Below are 13,266 nucleotides of genomic sequence, written 5' to 3' on the forward strand. Positions count from 1 at the left end.
CTAGAGTTTGTGAATGGCCAGGATTCGCAAATGATTTTTTCTGCGTTTTTATTACATATACATACCAAAATGTGTTGATGGAAACCAGTACGGTCGGCCCCTGAAAGTAATGTCAATCGGGTTGCCGTTCGGGCGGTCTCTAGTCGTTGAAGTTGTCTCATAACGATACCGCTGTTTTGCGCGGTTGTATGGACTTTATTAGTTAAGCAGGTTAAACTACACATGGATATGTGTCCGGCTGGTCTGCTACGAATCCCTCTACAACTCGGCCTCCTGCCAAAAAATTCATAGTAAAAACTAAATAAAGTGTTCCTCTTGAAACATCGATTTAATTATGCCGACCTCAGCACGCAGCGTAAAGCATTTCTGCAATTAATATCATCTTGCCTTATTCCTATCTAAGGCCCTCCGTCAAGACGAGCGATTTGGAAAAACGATAATCCTAATAGTTATATGAACTGTTCAGTTCAGCGCAAAACGCTTAGGATAGGCTGTAAGCACATGGAATAGGCCCCAATTTTGCATAACACTGAAGAATAAAGCTCAGGTAAAATGCACCCTCGTCGACACATTGCACAGAGGCGTGGATTAATATAAGCTTTTGCGTTTCGAGTTTTACGTCTGGTATCGCCGTTAGGTATTCCATCAGACGAGCCACTTTATGAACCTACCTTATAACAGAAGTAAACTTCGAAATATTGCTGCTTCCGTTTCATATAACATTGCATAAATTGAATCTACAGGTGTACTCAATAATGCTCTGACCAGTATCTGCCGAAATATTTCGAGGTATCGAGTAGGACTATGAAAGTATAGCGCATCGATATTCATAAGGATAAGTGAAGATTTCTTTTTTATTTTTAAACTCAGCTTCGCGACATTGGTGTCGTATGTATGAGACCGAATTCAGTCTGACGACAGGATAACCTCAGCAAATACTTCTTCATCGGCGTTTATCCATAAAATTTGAAAAACGCTGAGGTTTACGTCCTGTGCCCACATAGTCTTTATTCATTTGGGCTATTGATATTACAATGAAAGCCAACGTTAATTAATTAGAATTGTATCTATGCTATTTTATGCCACTGTTGCGTGTGTGCGAAACCATCAATCGCGTGGTTCCCAAGTTGTAACACTAAGATTGCTTGTGTAATCATGACACAAGTTATCTAGTACTATGCGTACATTAACAAGTTACTTGTAGATGGCGCTAGCGATATAGCGGTGCGACATGCGCGCCTTGTTCACTTCTGATAGCGGAACCCGGTCCACGTGCCTTTTTTAGTGATTTTTTTTTAGTGTAATTCGTTCTGATCGCAACAGGTTGTGCAAATATTGTTTCTATTGCTATTATGAATACCCCTAATGTAAAATAAGATTTTCTCTGCAGTCATATTGGGACATTTCCCTTTCTGATCAGCCTCTTGATTCACGAATACAGCTAACACATTGTTTTATCATCGCAGTACCTCAAACATTTGACTGCGACATGTTTTAGCCTAGAGTCGTAGTCTGATTTGCGTCCATCGTGAGGTAGACAGATGCACAATTATTAGGTCCGAACCAACATTGATTCAATATTGTTTAGAGAGCAGAAAAGGCTTGGCCCCACGAACATGTTTTCTTTGACTATTACGTGCGCGTTCGTTATCAATGACATTTTACCTAAAAATTAATCAATTCGAAACGAAAGATATGGCCGTTTAGGTATGAACGGACAATGGTTGGTTATGCCTATGAAGGTAGGCTTGAATTACGTTGGTCAAGTGTCGAACAGACGACTGATTATATTTATGCTAAACCGGAACTATGTAATCAGATGGACCACGCATTTTTTCATCTGTGGAAGACAACTGAAGTTTAGTACAATTATTTTCGAATACACTTCGTGGTACCGCTATATTTGCAGGGATTGTTTCGTGGTTCGTTAACACCGTTAGCGCAGTGTTATTACCTACGGCTACTACCAAGCGCGGAAATGTAAAAATAATGAAATACAAGCCATAGTTGCTCGTTCGTCCTTTACCGTCGTTCGGTACAAAAGCACAGTTTTTAGATTTGCTGATGTATTTCGATGCTAAAAAAGTTATCATAATTCTTAATCCTTCCTTCTTTGTTTAGATATAATCTATGTCAGGGCTATATTCGACACGGCATTGTATCACCCATGGAGTACTGCATCATACTAAGATCGTTAGGACTAGTTCTTATGTTTACGTCACCACTGATGAAGCTTAGAATTCAAAGTCATAAGATGCGCACAAAAGAGGTCTTTTTAGCAGGCTTAGTAGGTAATGCAAAACTCAAAACATAGAGACTTGGTTAGTGAAAGACTGGAGTAACTGCAGAAAAGCTGACCTTCACAATACGGTTCGAAAGTGTGAAAAGTCTTCGCGTACTTCCCAGAGTTCAGGGCATCCTGCTTTACCACAATGGCCTGCGAAAATAATTCTATAAAATAATTTCTATTTCGCCGCAGCACGAAACAGTACATTTCGATACCTAAAAATCCGCATAATTTACAAAAAAAAAATTGTTTTAAGATTACGAAAAAATTAACAGTACAATTCAACCAGTGTAATCTCTCCCCGTTCCCTTCACAGGCAGATTATAACAATAAATGTCGCACTCAAGCATGTTAACTCTCTAATAAGTAAAACCGACGGCTGCGGTCGGGGAGTAACTGCACGGCACAAGTGACTGTAACAGGCCTTTTTATTTTCAGAACATAGGAAAAAAAGAGCCGAATCGGTAGAACTAACATTGCATTATATTTCTTAAACCATTACATGCACTAATTTATTATAAATACAAAAATTGCTCTATATATACAAAGGAGTATCAATTAAAAACCTATTTCACTCTATCGTGCAACAAGTTTTGACTAAACAATCTAAAGTTGAAATGCAAGTAAGCCTTTAAAAAGCTCAGATATTCATGAAGACTTCGGGCAATCGTAAACAGCTACATTGGATCTATCCCACTTGACATTTTTCCCGTTACTAGCTGCTTTCATCACGCACGCCATCAGCCATCAAAATAAGGCATTCAGCATCGAACGTGGACTAGTCACCTGCAATGTATAGCGAAATGGCTCAAAATATTTATTCGTCGTAAGTTCTCTCGCTCCTCTATCACTCGCCACTCAATAAGAGTGGACAACGCGATAAGATGTTAAATTTACTAGTTGGAAGAAATGATAACCAATATCACTTTCTTTAACGGTTAATTTGTATATTGCTGGAATCAAGCAAAATATCGCTCCGCTCAACCTGGAAGCTACTGCTTACTACTCGGACTAGCATCTAGTACTGTTTGGTCTTGATGATGGGTTACTCCGAAATGGACCAGACGCGCCGTAATTAATATTAATTGGGCTTTTCTCTGTGGCGGTGAAACGGTGGAACCATAAACGATACAATGTAGCCCCAGTGCAACTCATGATTTTGATAAATGCAAAGAAGCTACATTCATTACCTAATGGTTTGGACGAACGCCCACAGCCTATAGGATATAATTTGACTAATGTGGTTGGTCTGCAGTATTTTCAATCCTAAAGTCGTCTAGCAGCGTACGGAATTACCACGGATTTCAGCGCAGTCCGATCTTTATGCATTAACCGTAGCCATCCGAGTTAGCATTTAACATCTTCTCCATATAATACTACGCTACTAAAATTCCGTGCCTTAAATTCTAATAACATCAAACATGGTGCCTTCGTTCATGCGGCTTACAGCGTGTGTTTTATCGTATACGTGTACGTTATAGCGGATCTCCTAGGGTTACTTGGGTGGATTCTTTAAATTTAACCTTCCTTCTTTAGCCGCAGGTAAACACATATGTAGTGCATCGACAATTTGCGCTTCTTTTTGCAGATAGCGGCAACATCTACAGTCTTCTCACAGGGCGTTAATGGTCGTTGCGTTGGCAGAATTGATGTATGTACCATGTCCGCCTTTGGAAGGGGCCGGCCGACATATTCGCATAACGGCGCGTAGGGAACTATCTGCCACGAATCGAGTATGTGGAGCACCGGGTTAATTTTTTTCTGGATTGCGTATACGAGTCAGTGGACGAGAAAACAAATATCACAAAGGATGGCTGTCTGTAAATAAAATGATCGTTTTTGTGATTTTTCATGATTGGGGCTGATACGCAACAGCCGCAGTTCGTGTAGCAATCAAAAACGATACTATGACTATGTACGTTCATTTGTTGTAGATTGATTGATATAGTGTACAAGTTAAGCTATCACTCCTGGCCATTGGGTGCCTTAGGTCAGATCAGTTTTCAGCAATTTTCAGAAATATTCAATGAGGTACTTTCATCAACAAAGGTAGATTCAATGAACCATTCAGACATTTGTGTTTCAGTTTTCGAAAAAAACCCGCTTTACAATGAGTAGCTTTAACACAACTGTGAGGTGACAATCACGATCGTTTCTAACAAGTCGGTGGTGAGCAGCTGTCTAGTAAAAAGATGTTTCCAATTGCAGATCAATATACATCTGTCTAAGCAGTACATAACATAAAGGCAGTCGAATTATATTGTTAAGTAACGATACTATCGAGAATATTATTGCCGAGTGATTATTTATATAAGCGGTTGTGAGTATTATAAATAGGTTAGTATTATAAATACTACGTAGTTTTATAAATATCATAGGACGCAACGACGCAAACTGTTTCGTTTTTAGGTAATATTTGCTAACTATACACAGTGTGTCTCTATTCATTTGTCATAGCAAGATGGCTTTGTAGCCTTATAGTAACAACACATTATTTCTTGCAACCAAAAAAGATTATTTGTCAAAACTTGGCTATTTCTCAGTTGGCAAATTAGTTCAGTAATTAGCACTATAATCCCAATCAATTTTACTTTCAAAACTTCGACTCAAAGTTAAGGTAGAATGGTAGGAAACAGAAAAATAATCAGCAGTGGTGTTGAATGTTTTGAGATATACGTAAAACTGCAAAACTAAGTCCTTAACAAGGGAACATCGGGTAGCAAGCAGTGCCCTTCGGCGTATATATGTGAGTGGCCGGGGGTTAATTTCAACCAAGATTTGACTAAGGAAATGTTCCATTTCATAATAACCAGATTAGCCTTACGGTGTGATAGCAGAAAAATAATATTTTTTAACAGAGCACGATACAACTACATGATTGCGTCATTATTGTATTATATCCACTGAAATCCTGCTGATTTCACATTGTTTTCTGTCCATGTCTCTTCTTGCTGTGCAAATGTTCTCCCCGTTGCAATAAGTGTCTGGAAGAGCTTGACAGTGAACGGAAACAGGATCGCATATCCTGTGTAGTATCCTGCATTCATATGTGGCTAGAATAATGTCGGGGCGTCATTTGAGGGGTTCTGCAAACTATCGTATCAGCTCATACGATGTAGCTATATAATGCTTGTCGCTACGGAGGAGAATGTTGTGGGCTCATAAAGACCATACTCTCAATAATGCGTGAGTGTATGCGTCCGTTTCTAGTTGCAACTTATGCCTATCTGTATGTAACTCCCTTTCCTTCGAATATCTCATCTCGCTGCGACAGGGGCAACAGTTCGCTAGGGATAAACAGACACAATTCTGATTTGCGTTGCTTAAGCTTAAGCTGGTAGCGTTACCTCTGTGGACAAACTCATGCTTCATTATTTAGCGCTCAAAAGTATGCAGATGCAATCTCTACCGTTTACGTAGTCTCTACTTTTGCCATATCGAATCCGTTTATATAGTTTTCATGCGATAGCTTCGTTACGAAGAAGTTTGTTTTATAGCTGCATCTGTGTGGATATCAACGTTTAGCACTAAAAACTTAGACTTAAAGTATGCCTGCTTATAATGGGACAGAGTAGAATGTACTTTCGTTTCATATAATTAGTGGTATGACACTGGGTGGGTTCAATTGTAATTTTAGTAGTTGGATGGATGGATGGGAGCGGATTTGGCAATCTGAACAGGGGCATTAAGACCAATTCACCGAAGTATATACTGTTCGTGTTAATAAATATTTTCTATCTTTTTATTTATTATTTCCGATTATTATTGTGGTACTCAGAACAATTCATTGTCAAATGATGCTTTTGTGAAAAACCATCCGATTATTAAATCGTACGTTTATGTTTGAAAGCATACCTCGACACGTACTACCTTTTTGCCAGCCAGTCATAAACGGCTTTACTACAAAAATTTAATATATCATAACTCGGGGCGTTACTATATTGTGTGAAGCCTGTACGAACGTCGTTACTTTTGATACCTACGTAGGTTATTATCTTCTTGTTTGTTGTAGGACGCTTCTTGTAGGAACATGCGGGTTAATTTGAAGGTTCGTAAGCAACATATATATGCAAGAAACACAAGCACAAATTATCCTAAGTACTCCTCCCATGCTGAAAGTAATCCCAGAAACCACCAAAAAGCGCCGTAGGCGCCCATATGAGTTTACCCTTGTACCGGCTTTACCAGTAAGCCGTGGAACTTCTACAAGGTCTCTAAGGGTCTCTTTTTAATATAATTTAAATAGATTAACTGCAATGTTTTATCGTTAAGTAGATAAGAAAATGTGTTTGTCTTACGCAAATTCTGAAAACCGTCAGGAAGACATTTGCATAAGATTTACCTAAAATACAGAATCCTCAACAGAGAGAAACAGTAATCAAGAAGCAGTGTATGTATGTACGAGTCATTGAAAGGGGAAATAGACGCCATTTGTCAGAATAACAGTTTCCGCTAGTGAAGGATACGCAACTACTGATGGTTGAAGTGATACATTATTATAAAATGACGTCTGCTATTTTCGGACAATTTTTGGAGATTTCAAAATATGCCTAAAGGGAGCTTTAAATAGAGATTTCTTTCTAAAAAAGCTGTTACTTTACTATGTTGAAGTTCGTAGGTTTTTTCCTTAGGGGATATTCTAAGTCAAAAAACAAAGTCTAAAGAACATTATCGAACGTTTAGGTTAGCGGCTTCTTTTTGAAACGCGTCGCGTATTAACGTTACAAATTTGATCGGCATTGAGAAATCCGATATTTATATCAAGAAGCACCAGACCGCTGTATTTTCGTTGCGGCTGCTCGAGCACCAACGACAGTTTATATGACGGACGTGATTAACAAAATATTTGTGAGCACTGGACTAGAATTAAACCTCGTGTAGGATACCGATATCATTTCGAGGCTATAAAACTGGCGTTCAATCTACCTTTTCACTATTGTTTGCGGGTTCATTAGGAATTTGCTTTCCTTGTATAATACAGTACAAACAACGACTCTTCGTTAACTACCGAAGAAACAAGCTTTTGAAAAGAAATTCAAGGAGTTAGAACTTCCTACTACTTTCGCAGATTTGTAGTCCTTACCGAGCCTGCAGAGACTCGCCGTAAGTAGCAAGTGTGATTTGGCTTTCATAAACAAGCTCCGACACGTGAACACGCCATTGAGAAACAGTAAGGAAGGGCGTACATCGGAAGGAAAGCACCGTAAGGGAAGAGCGCCAAAGAGTGCTGCCCATTCACTAGTCTCAACAAGGCTCGCTTATTGAAGCTACTGAATGGATTACTAGTTTTTAGCGTAGCAGACGTGAAGGTTCCGCTTTTACAAGGCTCAAATCTACTTGGAAATTCATAAGCCGACCACTAGAGCGGTTAGGGGGAAGGGGGCAAATGTGGAGAGGGTCTTTTTTGTGAAGGAGAACTGCAGTCTTGGGGAGAACGTGCCGCCTATTGTTGAGAACCTTTGCGATAAAGGTTAGCGGATGACGAGCCTTGTAGTTGGTAACCGCTCTACGGACTCACGATCTCTCTGTATTGCCACCAAACGGTTGTCGAACACTATCTTCCGTCAACCTTCTTTGACCTATGGCTTTAGATCACTAGTGTAGTGCACACAGTTCTCCTGGTTATATAATTGGCCATTTTTTTACTTACTTTGAAACAGCGTAAGATAACTTGCTTCAACTTTGAGAAGGACGAACATGCTGACATCTCTAAAAGCGTGACAAGCGCGTAATATGCTATCCCGCTAGCTTACTGTTAGAGCGAACTGACGGCTGTTCTGTACGGAATTTCAATACGTCTATGTAATCGTTGCAGAAGGAATTTCGATTTGGTGAAGTCGGATTTTACCATAGTGGATGGCGGACAACGGTTGGTTCTCTGTGTGCGAAGTTTTGAGCGGCGTTTCTTGGAGCTTCGTGAAAAAACCGCTAACGAAATATAACCAATAGGCTTTCCTATCTTCGAAATTCTGCGGAATACTAGGGAAATACTTCGTTGACACTGATAGAAGTTGATTGCCGCCCCAGTAAGCCTGATAGTTGTGCATTCACATAATTTCTAAATTCAAAGTTAAAAAGTCACATTGTTGTACTTATATTTGTATGACATTGACGCCTCTAAAACGTGCAACTCCGTTCATGCTCAAATCACCAGTCATGTTCGGTGCAGATTTTACAGTAAATTACACTAACGAAGTTGACTACTGAAATACGGCTTTAAAAGAAACTTTAATCAATTTCTAATCGAATCATGATTCAAAAGGGATTCGTTTTTAATATGGTTTCGTGACATGACCATACATAAATGCATCACCTCCCGCTCCGAAATTTTTTTTGTAAAAACGATCCGCCAGAGTAAGCTACTGTTGTTCTTGATCGTTTACGGGAACTAGGATAATATAGAGAATCACTGCACATAACTACTATGTAGAAACATATGTAGAAACTGATATGCTTTACCCCGAGGCGGGCTGTCTGTATGCAACCCAACAGGAATTTTAGTTTACGTGATGATTTTAATACACCTATGAAAGCAAGCATTGATTCGTTATATTGATTACTTAGTGTAATAGACTGACATGAAGACATAGTCGCACACGAATAAATCGAGTACCAGATATACAGATACAGTATATCTGGAACATCTTTTCAGAAGGAACATCTATTTTAAATAACCGTAGCTAACTGACCATGTTTTTAATTTTTTCATTTACGAATCCTTCACACTGTTAAACACAATCGCCCTCGGCCGCCGGCCATGTTCGTGTAGAACTAATTAACGCCATTGCATAACTTTAGGGATCAGTAACCACATGTGGTCAACATGCCGATAGTAGAATATTGTTTTTTGCCACGCGGACTGTAGGGGCAGCGTTATTTCGAATTATATTACAACAATAAAAACAATCTTCAGATATATTCTTCCTTGTGTTGTCTTTCAGTTGCACTTTGCAAGTTTTGAAACAACTGGCTTTTTCTCGTACTGAATGATTTCCCCGAGTGGCTCAGCTATGGTGGCTGCATACTCCGTAAGTTACTATTAATTGCTCTATTGTCCTCAGATCTCGTATCGTGCCACGTCGTGAATGTAACATATACAGACGGCGTCAGGCATCGTAGTGACCGAAGGATGCTTGAGAGATTCCTGATTCAAGTTTCGCTCTAGCATGGAAGTCGTCTGCTATTAGAGGTTTTGTATAGTTGGAAGCGAAATGACAGGTTGTTATGATATATGGGGAAAGTAGGTCTCTTCGAAAAAGTATCATACTACTTATCAAGAGAATATCTCTTAGTCGACTAAATACTTCATATGGCTTCGTATAGGTGCGTAGGACGTTTGTAAGCTTCAAAGTTATAACGTCCCGATTTGAAAGTGCTATATGCTATTTTATTATAGTGCTTTGCTACTACTTTGCATCGATAAATTCATTCCCCACAGAGGTCTTATGCAAAAAAGACAGTTGATACAAAACTCCAATTCACCAGCTGTCAAATGGGCGTCACAACAAAGCAAGCCTAAGAAGTGCTATCCGATAACGTATTTCAGTTTATTTTGTCACGTCCTGACTGTAAAGAGGTATTTTCATTACACATACTGTGATGAGGAGATCGTATGTGATGCTTTGCGCACGCTATATGTACATGGGCATTAGAAACAAGCCATGCGCCCTATCGCATGCTTTCCTGCCAGTACATTTATTGAACGAGCAACTTGAGCTCCCGGTGTCATAGTACCACTTCGCTAAGTTATTGCATGTATGAGGTAAACAAATAACGCGATACTTAGTAACAGTTCTATCTATGGCGCGGATAACGATGTAGTATAGAGCTGCGGGGACATGAACGGACAACGACCTTTCGGGCCCAGTTATTTTGTCAGCTTATTTTATTAGCCCGCAATTAGCTACACGGGAATGTTTGTGAAGGATGCTTATCGGGAGAGGTAGACCTATTACATATGCACTTTCGTCATTAGAAAAAGCTGATTGCGGCCAGCAGACGCACGCATATGTTTCTGCGATGTTTATACAGAGAGTACGTGCATACTACTTCGTGAACCGGCTAGATCACGAGTTTATGATTAAGTCCACGAGAATACTTCCATGTAGGTGAGACATGTTTAGCCCAGAAAAACTGTAGCCTCCACTCTACTTTGCATTAAAGTCCTTAATTATGAATTGTTTCGTTTTTGAGGCGACTCTTTGCCAATTCCTTCGAGGATTTTCCGCTGTACGAGGCTCACACAACTTTTTTTTTTCTTCGTTTTCACAGTATTTCGTAAACTAACTTCTAAGGAGCTCGTTTTCGTTACATATGTATAGATAGATAGCGCTGCATAGGTATATAGGCATGTTGCGCGCATCCATTTAAAAACATGACTCAGTGTACTACGACGTTCTCACATTTGTTTTATATCATTGTTCTGCGGCGCCTATAAATAGAATTAATTGACCTAAATCAAAGACGCACACGTTCACGGCGCTTACGCGTATGCGGAGATCCCTTTGACTGTAGGCCAAAAGCTAGAGGCGATGCCTGCGCCGGGCGCCAATCAACCGCAGCCAATGATGAATGTGGAGACGACGAGCAGAAATAATGTATGGCATAAGCTTTGAGTTAGATTCAAGGGCATATATGTGTCTAACTTGACCTTCTTGACAGTACGCCATCATTAATGATCACGTACATTTTGCGAGGAAACAAAGTGCATTCCAGTCAGTAAGCTTCGCATTTATAAACAAATTACGTTTGGCGCGCAAATCCGTATGAAAAGCATGCCACGATTCAATCATAGACAGTCTATTTTCGTGTACCTGTGTACTAAATACGATACGGTAGAACAGGGAATAGGTGTCCAGCTGGCAACCCCCAGACATTATGCCATTTATCTAGTCTACGAATAACTGATTTCGATGCAACAAACTATAGAATAATTGGTAATGATCACAAGCAAGTGGCAAAAAAAAAGGGCCGATAATACATTAATCTAGTGAATACAGCTTACTAAGCACTAAACAAACGTCGTATAAACAATTCACCAATTTTTGTTCACGTAATAACATGGACCCTACTAGACAGATTACCGGTCAATAGTGTGCGCAAAAGCGGCATACACCTACGTATTTCCGTACTGTCCTATTTAAAACTTTTTCAGAACTGATCTGCCTGCGCACTATTTACATATGTGGATTGAACTTTTTGCTAAGAGCAGGAACTCAATGCCTCGCGGCAGCTCACTGGGTAACTATTTTGTGTGCTAATCACAGAGACACCTTGTGGTCTAGGCTCGGGCCTGGGCGTAGACACACTGTTCGTTTCATGCTGGGATCCGGCCAGTTGATAGAGTGTCTTACAGCGATACCGGATAAAATCGAAACAGGGAAACATAATTTCTCCGCTGAAGACTGTCTTTTTTTCCTGTTTTGATAGCTCACTATGTTTCCTATGTAAGAGTTCCGCTGTCCCAGAAGACGCGCGCCGATTTCACACGTACTAATTAATGTTCCTTAAAATATGATCACACATAATAAATTGCTTCCGATCAAAATTAAGATACCTTTCGGATGAACCGGTGTCATTTTTCTGATTGACTTTTACGTCTGTGGTTCAGCATATCTCGTTGAATGGCTTATACTTTTCCAGTGGTGAAGAAACGTGCTGCAAGAAGGTATCCGTCTGGTTTCTGCATGTACGGAAAACGTGTCTTACCTGTTTGATCTAGGAAGTCTAGCCGAGATTCGTCCCAAATACTTTGCAGTCATTTAATGAGTGAATATAGCCGTTGGACGCATCTGTTCGTAGGATCATATTAACTTTGCTTATAAACACTACCTATCATTTGAAAGCTAAGATTTTTTGCTTGATGCAATATAATGAATTCAGCCGTAAATTAAAACGTTTGTCCCTTAGCGATAAGTGCTGCTATCTGTTAATTTACATATAATTGAAGATCATGAGAAGAAAAACACCTGTGCAGCCAAGATCTACATACCTGGGCTTTCGCACGCCCGTTTCCCAATTAAAAGACAACCCGCACAACTCACTGTTAACGTACTATCGACCAGTGGTGTCTGTAAAGGGTAATGCAGAATTAACTAATGAGCTAATAGCGCAGCCTAAGGCTGTATGTCCTTTAATGGACAGACGAGCCTTCTTCGCTATATAGACGATGTTCTACAAGAGCAACCTCGCAAACAGCGTCAGTATTATTCTGCCTTAAGTCGATAAATATGTCATTGCTTGTTGGCAAATCCCGTTTGCCCCTCAGGCCTCCTCCTCTTCTTGGGCTAGGCATCTCACAAACGCACACGCCTATACTGCTCGAATCGTTTCCATTAAAACAGAACAGGTCTGCAAATATATTTGGCAAATAATGTGGTGAGGCAACACCTTATTGGTAACCCAAGGCTCGGTGGTAAAGTGAGCAACGAACCTTTCGCAGTCGCACGTAAATGTAAGTTAGAGTTTTTTTGTTAGTGAGCAAGTACACAACATGAGAGCGAGTAACAAAATTACATTGAACTACTATAGCAACTTCAAACATCCTGAGATGTATCCTTAAATTTAGTTGGCGAATTAGTTACCGCCACGGGACAGTTTAAAGAGTAGTAGTAGCCTGCTTTGATTCTGATGGCGGCCTTCGTGTCGTACTGTTCACCTTCCTCGACTATGGACTTTAGCACCTACGTGTTATTCAACCGTGTATTAAATAGCTATCACTAGTGTTGTTCCAAGTTTTACTACCAAACTTTATTACGTATTCTCGTAATGGCTTTTTAAAAGCAATCAACAATGAGCAAATCATCTAATAACGCTTATACTGCAGTGTGAACTTATTTCAAAAAATAAGTTTGTTGGTCTTTAAACCCCATAACGCTCAAACTAAAAGTACGTTTATAGTGGCGGTTCGGTAATGGTGTGCTCTTAAAGAATGCTTTACATTTTATAGCATAGGTTTCAATGAAAGTCTTCTGCTGTGA

The 13,266-nt window shown here is 39.8% G+C and overlaps 1 long non-coding RNA gene across 1 annotated transcript; it reads left to right on the forward strand.

The window, feature by feature from the left end:
- The first annotated feature begins 3,171 nt into the window (after positions 1 to 3,171).
- LOC147756616 (uncharacterized) lies at positions 3,172 to 4,201 on the forward strand. The gene is made up of 2 exons (XR_015324378.1): positions 3,172 to 3,633; positions 3,876 to 4,201. It is a non-coding gene; the product is annotated as an uncharacterized LOC147756616 (long non-coding RNA).
- Positions 4,202 to 13,266: the final 9,065 nt, after the last annotated feature.

This window comes from Varroa destructor, unplaced genomic scaffold (assembly GCF_002443255.2).
Source record: "Varroa destructor unplaced genomic scaffold, Vdes_3.0 BEIS01000003.1, whole genome shotgun sequence".
Lineage (NCBI taxonomy): Eukaryota > Metazoa > Arthropoda > Arachnida > Mesostigmata > Varroidae > Varroa > Varroa destructor.